Here is an 11,336-nt window from a genome sequence, read left to right on the forward strand (position 1 = left end):
CTCAGAAAATGAAAACAATTTGTCGTCATACTAGGAGGTCCTTTTCACCAAGGACAGATGGCTTGGCGCAGACCTTGGTTGTAGCAGTGTGCATTTTAGTTTGTCAGCAAACATTTAACCTCGAAATTATTCTGAAAATTTCTGCCATGCAATGGTTTTTTCACTAAATGGGTGCCATGTCATGGGTATACGGAAGGCGAGACAAATTTTGACAGCCCAAAGAAATGTTGTGGGTTACAATATCATATAGAGAATGAGCTGGGGCATTGTCGTAGAGCTAACACCCCATCTTGGTCTGTGTTCCATGACGACTCTTCTTGACAGCCTCCCGTACTGTGGTCAGGAGATTTCACTTGTATGCTCCAGCGACAGTGAGCCACTTATGAGCATAAGCTGTTAGCACCATATCATGGCAGTACCAAAAAGCATCAGAAATACCTCCGGCGGTGGCGAATCTTATGCTGGGGAAAATCGGAAGAACAAGAAACGGACGGCAAAGAATGAAATGGTTGATGGCATCACAGCGGTAACGGATTCCAACCCGGAAAGTCTTCGGGAAATAGTACAGAAGAGTAGAAATAGGCGTGCTTTAGCTCATGGGATCCCAGATAGTCGGAATCGGCTAAACGGCTGGAGGGGATGAGAGAGAGAATTGACGTTTCCGCTACTTTCTTTGTTGTTATGTCTTAGGTTTATAGTGATACACCTATCATTCGCCAATGGCGATTAGATGGGTAAAAAGTCACCTGGATTGGACTGACAAGTGTATTAAATTTCTGTTAGTGCGTCGGCTCGGTAAGCTATTTGAACGGGTGTGAACAATCAGAACCCAGCATGCGGCGACCTTCGTCGTGTTGAAAACAGCTAAAACCTGATGCATTACTAATTTTAGGTATCTCCACTTCTGCACTGAATGTGATACACCAATCTCCGAGCCGTATATTTTTCATGAGATAATTATAAATTTATGACTGCCGATGTCAGAATAAGTGAAAAAGTTTTAGAAAGAAACCATATATGTCCAAGTTTGCCGCCGAGTAACGGAAGTTCAACGTGCTTCCAAATGTAGTGGAGAACGGGTGATGCTAATTGAAATATCTTGTTAAACAGAGAGAGCAAAATGATGCTCGGATTGGAAGCTACATGAGGTTCCCCTGAGGGAAGTTCGCTAGCAGCGAGTATTGCTGCACTATCCGTGCCGGGTCGGCTCTGCGGGCCATTCAGCGCGCCGAGCGACGTAATAGCGGCGTGTGTCAGCTTATTTCACCGGGGGTGTCTCTGTGTGTCTGCGCTAGAGGAGAAATGTGAAGGCGCCCCGCCCACGCCGCGGCGGTTGCCGCTGCCGCCGGCGCGTCGCCTGGCGTCGATACGCGTTAGAGAAGCGGAGCGTGTCGCCAGCAGCGGTCAGCCGAGGCCGGCGTTCTGCCTCGTATATAACCTTCATTACCCGCCCAATGGCAAAATTACCTTCACCTATAAGCACTCATTAAATTGATCGCACATCGGTGGCTCCGACACTAGATTATCAGCTCATTAATTCGCCTCGATGCCACGGGAAATGTTTAGCCGCCTTGTTAGCTTTCTAGTCTACATCCAGCCGAACATAAAAAGGGTGAAATAACCATTAGGTGTCTGCAGTAGCTGTGAAAGAGTTAATTCTCGTGAAAAACGGCACTAAAATTTATTAACCTCGTCCTCAGATACGTAAGATCACAATTAACTTGTTACGATTGATAAAGCTTAGAATTCTATTGCACCAAGCTGAGATTACTGTAATGCCGCCTCCGTGTGAAAGAAGTGGCCGAACAGTTGTACTTGATTCACAGGTAAAATACAAACATTTGTGCAAAAACAATTTAGCCGTTAAACTGCACATTTTACGTTGCCTCTTTCACATAGTCACCAATTAATGCTGACGATATTCGGCTGCAAGTAAGCACCAGTACTAGGAAACCGCTTCTACCATATGAGGAATGAATGAGAACCTGTGTTCAGTATCACGATGGCCACCAAATCTGGCTCTTAAATTAAACCCCAGGGATTCGTAGATCCTCCACCATCACACCAAAAGTTGATCACCGGACGTTGTGGAGGATAGTTCCTCCAGTGGTTCTTAATGGTATTCAGTAAAAGTTCTCGTCATACACATACATTGAAATCTAAACTAGAAAAAAAATATTATTTTAGTTTTTAGGAAATCTTTCTCTGGCCTACATGGAGTATAAAAGTATGAAAAATAATTCCAGGTCGGCCACTGTGGCAGAGCGGTTCTAGGCGCTTCAGTCTGGAAGCGCGCTACGGCTACGGTCGCAGATTCGAATCCTGCCTCGGGCACTGATGTTTGTTATGTCCTCAGGTTGGTTAGGTTTAAGTAGTTCTATGTTCTAGGGGACTGATGACCTCAGATGTTAAGTCCCCATGTGTCCAGAGCCATTTGAACCATTTGAATAACTCCAGCTGAGATGACACATAAACTAGTCCAATATTTAGTGCATCTTGATCTTTACTCCCGCGATTTAATTCATCATGGTGCAAACAATGAAACACCCATACGAACGAGCTCTCTACGAATGCTTGCATAAAATTTCGGCCAGTCCTCCCTATGCTCAGTTAGGCTGGATCCGACTTAATAGTCGACCTGAGTGTCACACGCTCTGCTCTCTTCGGCTGTTTGTTAGCCACCGGTACCCTCCGTACATCTCCTCATCCAACCAGTGACTCTCATCTTTCCATAACTTCAGTACCAGACTGATTAAGTCCAGCATAATGTATGAACCTTTGCATAACATTAAACGCCGTGCGGTTCTATTGGTGGTTAGTGTTTAACGTCCCGTCGACAACGAGGTCACTAGAGACGGAGCTCATGCTCAGGATTGGGAAGGAAATCGGCCGTGCCCTTTCAAAGGAACCATCCCGGCATTTGCCTGAAGCGATTTAGGGAAATCACGGAAAACCTAAATCAGGATGGCTGGCGACGGGATTGAACCGTCGTCCTCCCGAATGCGAGTGCGGTTCTAGGCGTTTTAGTCGGGAACCGCGTGACCGCTACGGTCGCAGGTTCGAATCCTACCTCGGGCATGGATGTGTGTGATGTCCTTTGGTTAGTTAGGTTTAAGTAGTTCTAAGTTCTAGGGGACTGATGACCACAGATGTTAAGTCCCATAGTGCTCAAAGCCATTTGAACCATTTAACATTAAACATTCCTCCATTTCAGCCATAAAACTGTTCAACAAATTACCTTGTAACCTACGTCTAAAAAACCAGATCAAAGCTTTATCTATTATCATTGGCGTAGTTTACTTCTCGGCACATCCTAGAAGTTTCAGTTCCGTAAAGCAATGAACCAGCAACACTGTCACAATGTCAGGACTGTCCACGATTTCCTCCATCCCATTTGTTTCGGTGTTTTTCTCTTCCGCCTCATCTTCTAACGATGCCCTATTATTTCTCGCTTTTCTCTAGATTGTTGTCTTTTGTACTCCTGTTGCATTATGATAGATGTCGTTACTAACATTCAACAAGTACGTAATGGTGATGCTATTTAACAACAACACGTCTTAAATTCCATATACTTTACACATGATATAATTACTGCTTATTTCGCCTGGCCAGATTAGAGTCTTAAGGAACACCAAGCATGTTAAATAACTTTCAGGAAAATAATAATAATAATAATAATAGTAACAAAAGTCATTAAGAATGATATTGATTTGTTTAGGACATTTCAAGCCATAACTGGAAGGAACAGTGAAAAAGGGTAAGACAGAGTAGAATTTAAACGCTCCTAATTTTTGGGTGTATATATTCATTTTTTTTTCTTTTTTTGCTCTTCGTATTATTGCTGAACATTGAAAAAAACCTCTTAAAATATTTTGCATATTTACACCCAGTAATGTCGTACGGAATTATTTTCTAGGGTAATTCAGCATTTACAAAGGAAATATTGATTGCACAAAAGAGAGCTGTAAGAATAACATGCGGTGTTCACCTACGGACATCATGTAGGTACAGTCGTGCTCAAAAGTATCCGAACGACCTGAATTGCATTTCGTCTGATCCGCATGCAACCCACATAACGCAGCTGTCTAGCAGGTCCTGGTAATCGCTCCTTGGTACACTCCTTTGACTATTGAAAATGGTTCCAACAAATCACCACCAGAAAACACTGCTTTTTATCGCAATAACTCCAGATGTAAAGTAATACCACGATACTACAAACATCAGGGAACACCTTATCACAGATAAGACTGTCCTTAAGGCTTGTAAGCTCACATTTATTGCAATAAATGACAGACCTGAAATGTTACAACCCTCATTACTACGTCAGATAGGTAATGCACGTAATAAGTTCGTCGTATTCATGGTTTCCTCTTCAAAGTAATACACCGTATTTGTCATTTAACACAAAATGACATTACAAATTTAAGTTATTCCCGAGCAGCTAGTTGAGAATATGTATGAACTTCAAATGACATGACGAACAGTCTCGTTCTGCAGGTCGTGCAGACTAAGCAAAGATTTCGTGACTGACGGAAACGAACAGTCATTCCTGACTAGGCATACAGAAAGTGATATACCTCGATTTTAGACAGTATCAGTTAGCAAATATCAACTTTCAATTACATAACTTAACATTTTTTACGGACGCGAATTCCTACCCAGCATCTATTGTCCCTGTTAACCAACTACGAGAGATGTTAAATATTGCTTCTTCACAAGTAACTTACTTGAAATGCCATGAGGTATAGCTTTGTGTTGGACAGGGATTCTAATCCAGAACCTAATCGGATAGATATCGAAGCACAATATACTGTGATATATCGGATTTTCTCGGCAGTAGCTAGATGTTTTAACTGAAATGACGAGAAGAAACACTAATTCTTTCCTTCCTAGGACACCAACCCGGCACCTATCGCTGTTATATTCTAGAGATAACGGAAGTTAAATATGGGTTTGTTACACCAGCAGCGATATGTGAGCATGTTTGAACCAGAAATAATATGACGAAGAGTTCAGTGCTGACTGGTTCAAAATGGTTCAAATGGCTCTGAGCATTATGGGACTTAACATCTGTGGTCATCAGTCCCCTAGAACTTAGAACTACTTAAACCTAACTAACCTAAGGACATCACACACATCCATGCCCGAGGCAGGATTCGAACCTGCGACCGTAGCAGTCGCGCGGTTCCGGACTGAGCGCCTAGAACCGCGAGACCACCGCGTCCGGCAGTGCTGACTGGGCATCGAGCCCCACACATATCGTTGTGGACTAGATACAAAGAGATGTCAGCTACCGAATTTTTCTCCACCAGCAGCTCGGAATAACATCCTTGATCTTACAGTGATCTCGCAAACAGTTATATGAATCACTGGGAGTCAAAGACGTCAGATATCGTTAGTGTTGACAACGAATGAAAATGCGTTAAAAATCAAAATTATTATCCACCAGCAGATAGATATTCTCATGCTAGAGCTTGGTAATTCATAATGAAAACTTTAGTGCCGGGCCATGATTCGAACCCATTCACACACAATATTTGGAGATGTTGAGGAATCTGCAGTTTTGAACAAACAACACATTGTGATCGAGCTGTATTGTCACGAAGGGATCAGAATCCGGGTCAATGCCGGGCTCTGTTGCATACCCATTTCAGAACAAGATGCTCATTTTTCTATCATAACGCCGATGCGGCACACTCGATGAGAATTCTGACACACTGGCTCCCTGAAGTGGTTTGCAGCATGTTCAGTACATTCATTTACTTGGTTGACCGAATCGCCATGAACTAGCTGCCTCGGCTATCCAGTGCATACATTCGACTCTATTTTGTAATCACCGAAATAAAATAACGGAACTGCCACCTATACATATCTGCCAACAGTGTAGGATGCAGAAATTTAAATTGGAAGTTCCTTTCCAGTTGAGCTACTCTATTGCGCTATCTGTTTGTTGAAATCGTCGTGCAGTGCAAAAGAAATGCTGTAACAGTCTGTATCTCAGAAGACTAGATCATGCCTTATGCATTATCTCACAGCACTGTAGAATGTGGAAGTTCTGGAGGACCTGTTGTCGACTTCTGAAGCTGCTAGCTAGTAGCGTAACGGAAAGCGTCGCGCACTGTAGATAAAACGTCTCAAGTTCTATTACATTCGCTGCTACATTTTTTAAAACGTAATCTGCTGTCTGCTAAAGTTATTAATTTAATGGAACTTTGAACATAATTCCCTTCACTTCTCAACCCAGACGGCCAGGCAGCATATGCATCTCGAAGCTTTTGTATTATGGATGGGTTGAGCGCATCGTGCCAAAATAGTCAGAAAAGTATTTTCTACATTAGCTGTCGTCTGGTAGTGGCATTTTTATCTTCTTGAAATCTTGCTTAACAGCTTTAACTCAGAATAAGTTTTCTACATGCATGTAATCAATAAACTGCATGTGCAGTGTCAGACTGTTATAGATAACATCAGAGAATTCGCATATATCGTTGATGATTAATTTCTCTCTCATGTTTAGTCTTGTTTTAACAACACTAAATGAAACCTTGCGAAAACTGTGCACTGTATTATAAGAAATGAAATAAAACTACCAACGATAACCTTACGACGGAAGTCTGTTTTAAGGAAACTGAGTATCTGTACACAAGCGTGCCTCTATCGGCACGCATTAGTAAAATACTACTCACTTAGATTTCGATTGGGTCTGTGATTAATTGGTATGCTGTGTCATACTCTACAGGTATGCAATTGTGGCATTTCATGAATAAAGTTCTGTATCCCTAGAAACTCAAAATTTGCTTGTCAGCAGCGGTAAGAGGCGTTACCTGTTGTGCAGCATTGTTTTTCACCATTGCACATTATGAGCTGAAAGTATTTTCTTGCGGTTTGCTTATCGATACATTTCCTTCATACTTATCACCCTGACATATGGGTCTTAAGTGAAGAACAATATTGAATTTCGTATCGTTGACGGTCGATTCGAATTTCTTCAGAGACGCTTGTGTTGTGAAGCAGCGTCGCATTCAGAAAGTCGGGATCTATGACCATTAACACAACTTACTGAGTCAAGCTGCCAAGAGGATTTTATGTGTGAAGGTTTTCTTCTGATTTCATTACAGAATTTTTTCTGGAAATTCGCTGCTCCATAAAATTAACCACGGAAAAATGTTCGCACACGCTGTCCCTTACCACGGTTAGAATTGACGACTCCTTGAACCGTTGCAACAATAGACACAGGCGTTACCACGGGGCTACGGACACACTGCTGCCACCACACCATTCTCATCATGGTATTGGTCGCTCAGCCTCATACCGTATCGTGAAAGGTAATAAAAGTTGTCACTTATGTGAAGAATAGTATTTCCTTAGCCAAAAAATTAAATTTTCCGTCTCAGTGTCTTAGTCTACATTAGGATTATGCAGCACGAGTCATTCAACTGGAAAGGGAATATGAAGTAAATTTAGCGAGTCAACTCAGTACCATACGCGGAAGTGATTGCACTGTCACAGTGTTGCCAAATGTTTGTGACGATGTTGCCAATTCTCAGCTGTGCTAGGAACAGCTCTGCAGCGTTATAGGAGCAGAAACTCGTGGTGGTGGTGGTGGTGGTTAGTGTTTAACGTCCCGTCGACAACGAGGTCATTAGAGACGGAGCGCAAGCTCGGGTTAGGGAAGGGTTGGGAAGGAAATCGGCCGTGCCCTGTCAAAGGAACCATCCCGGCATTTGCCTGAAACGATTTAGGGAAATCACGGAAAACCTAAAGCAGGATGGCTGGAGACGGGATTGAACCGTCGTCCTCCCGAATGCGAGTTCAGAAACTCGTGCTCGTGTCATACGAGGATACGGAGATGAGGCGCAGGATTTGGCTAATATGCAACGTTTTCTCCTACCAGTTGTGCCAAACATTCAGGTGTGTAATCTTCCATCACGATTACAATTTCCCACAAAATATATACGAATAAAACACTTACCTTGTTACTTTGTGACAAAAGATTATTTCAGTAGAATAAAAAGTCTTTGGAAATCAACTTTGCCCACCTGTCACGAAAAGTAAGATAACAAATACTTTGCACCTCGAAATCGATTGCACCTATGCGCAGTCTTGTGATCATACAAATAGAATTTCATGAAACGCACGAGAATGTAGAAAAATATTGGTGCGAATGGAAGCTGTAAGAAACACAGTTAACTAATTATTCTGTACCACGTAAAAATTAATTCATTGAAAATTCAGAAGAGAAGAAGCTAAAAATTATGCCCATTAAGACAGAAACTAAAGTGCAGATGCGGGCACTGTGCAGATCTGCGCTTTTTCATCTTCAGATCTACACAAATAATGTATACTAACCAGTGTATTCATTGCTTTCGTGATGTTTCCCTCTTGTTTAGTCTTCTAATGATGATCTGGATCCACACCCATGAGTCTGATTGTTTCATTGTATCCTTCCATCTACTATCTTTGTGTGTTATTGTTCGGTGTTCAAAAAGAAAAAAACATTATGCCTGCTCCCACAAGGTATTAAAACGAGGTCGCAAGAAGGCTAACGAACTATAATCAAAATACCGTGAGACGCCAATTTGTCTGTCATCATGGTGTTAAGTCGACAGAAATAGTTGTGTGTAATTGCCTGCATCACCGACATCCCATTGTCGTCTTCTCTTATTGAGATTTTCATATTGCCCTGAACACAAGATGCCGAGATAAATGTGTATATTCTCCGTGACGAAACATCCCACATCCATTCATCCCGATCCTTTCGTTACGTGCATCTGCGGCAATGAGTGATAGGAAAGCTGTGGTGAGGTGACGAATAACAATAACAGTGGTAGTAATAACAAATCAATAATCAAGGATGTTTATTGCATTACAGACGATTAACAAAATAACCACGAAAAGATGAGTGTTTAATTGGCGCACTGCGTAGGTGTTCTTATCACTTTGTTACTGAATTCTGTTCTGGTTGTTTGCAGAGAGAAAAGAAATAACTCTGTAGCCATACATATCGCTAGTACAACGAGATATAACCTATCAACTATACTTGCTTTACATCACGAGACGAACATGGCGTCACTGAGCTGGTATTTGAAATACATTTCTGTTTTCTCTCTCTGTCTCTCTCTCTGTTTTTCTTTTTCTTTTTATTTTTTGAGAAAAGCAGCGAGAAGCGCGGATAATAAGCAAGTAGGCATATAACGTGTTTATAGTTATTTTCATGGGGATACATAATGCAAAAATACAACTTTTAAGTGTATTATTGCGTAATTCCAGTTATTGACAGTCTATTCGTGAGCTTGCTCGCATTCAGTGGGGTGAAACCTGTCAGAGAAGCAAGCAAAGCACAAATATTTCTTGCACCATGCGCAACACACAAACGAAATCTCGCTGCACTGACGTGTTGTCCGATATATTGCACGGAAAACATATCTGATTCATGTTGCTGAATACAGCTCTATTAGATATCAATTAGGATGCGTAACAAGTGTATAAAAGTATATCTTGAAATACGCAGAAAGGCACATGGAGGTATTCGACTGAAACATAGCCATGACCAAAATTGTAACTGGGGTCGACAGCATCGTCGTCTACCACCTTGACAACACGAACGGTGACAGTACTCGGCCGGTTACTTACGTTTATTAGTATCAAAGCTACAGCATGAAAACACAAAAATGTTCATAACCCGAAGACCATTAATTTTGTAACGCATAGAAAGGAAAGCAGTCATCAGTCTGAAGAGTGGTTTGAACACCATATTGTCTTGTTGGAGGTGGTATGGCGTTGCTTTCCTCCGACCTTTGAGTTAACTTACCTAGCCAGTTAATAGGGGAACCTACAGTTTAACGTGGCTTTCGGACCACAGTGCACCTCGGTATTTTTCACATCAAAAAACACTGCCCGATGGGAAATGAGTGTAAAATGGCACATAAAAATCGTGAGACTGTTGAGGGATCGAACCTGCGACCTTCGTATACGTAGTTTTTCTCTTTATCACCTAGCCACCATGTAGCCAACACTGTGGTTTCTGCCTGCCATTAATATTAGGATCTCTCGTTTGTGCCTGCGTTGGCACTTACGTGTCCCTTAAGAGATATTACCTTTGGGATTACCCTCGTTTACGTGTGTGTAAACGCCTTCTAATGTCCACTCAAGGAAGACAAGGATACACAGTCTAGCTTCAATATTACAAATACGCCTCAATTTGTGGATGAACGCAGACTTAGGTTGATAATCATTTTGAATATTTAGCAGTACTGTACCCATTGGTGTTAAACTCGTTTTCAACTAATGGTTCCCACAGCTACAGGAGCACTACTTGTGATACCTCTCAGATAAAATACTTACGCAGTGCTATCAGACGTAAAGATCAACCTGACACAAACTGTACGAAGTTTGTTTTACAACCTTGGCACCTGGATAAAGAGCTTTTCCTATTTGAGATATCTGTGAACGTTGCTGCATAAGACGATTTAAGAAGAAACTAAATTTCTTCAGCTACGCCATTGCTTAAAGAAATCGTCTTAACGGCCCTAAATCGTGGTTTGTGAATCGTTTACCGGCCGTACTCTGCCGCATTTCGCTGGTTGGAAAACAAAAAGCTTACTGACAAATTTCACAGAAGCAAAAGGGGGACGAAATGTCTCCCTCAGGATGGTCATGTTGTTTTATTGAAATGATTACAAAATCAGGTAAAACGAATAGCGAGGTTGTCAGTATAAGCACATTACTGTTGTCAATACGATGTTGCACCGCCCAGGGCCTGTAATGATAAAGGGCCCGTTTAGGTCAGGCATATTGCATACAGAAGTGGAAGAGAGAGCAGCACTAAATTCTACAATCCGTATGCATTGCATACACACATAAATTTCTGTTACAGTGTACTATGGGAGCCCAATGAGTGAACTGCATATTTACCGATGAGAAAGAGCACTGGCAAACAGTCTTCGCTACATTAGGTTACTTTAACTGGTGTCACTCTGAGCTAGAATTTATGGTCAGCGACAATGAGTCGGATGCGGCTTTTGCAACTATGAAATACTTTCCCACATTATAGAAGCGAACATTAAATTTGAACTAATATTGCGAAAGTTTTGAACTTGGATAGTTTAGAATGAAAATCTTTCTGTTTATTGCAAAGGAAAACAATTGAATTTCTAAAACATTCTCTGTCATACACAACTTGAAACAGGCCACGTCGACCAAATCATATGGAAGAACTGACAGCGACGTATATCGGAAGGCAGTAAGATCCCTTGGCTTTTGGTTAGGCAGTATTTGACAGCCATTTCTAGGTTCAAAGTAAACGAAGAAAGGCAGCTCGCTTTTGTTATCAAGTAACG

Source organism: Schistocerca nitens, chromosome 3 (assembly GCF_023898315.1).
Source record: "Schistocerca nitens isolate TAMUIC-IGC-003100 chromosome 3, iqSchNite1.1, whole genome shotgun sequence".
NCBI classification, from domain to species: domain Eukaryota; kingdom Metazoa; phylum Arthropoda; class Insecta; order Orthoptera; family Acrididae; genus Schistocerca; species Schistocerca nitens.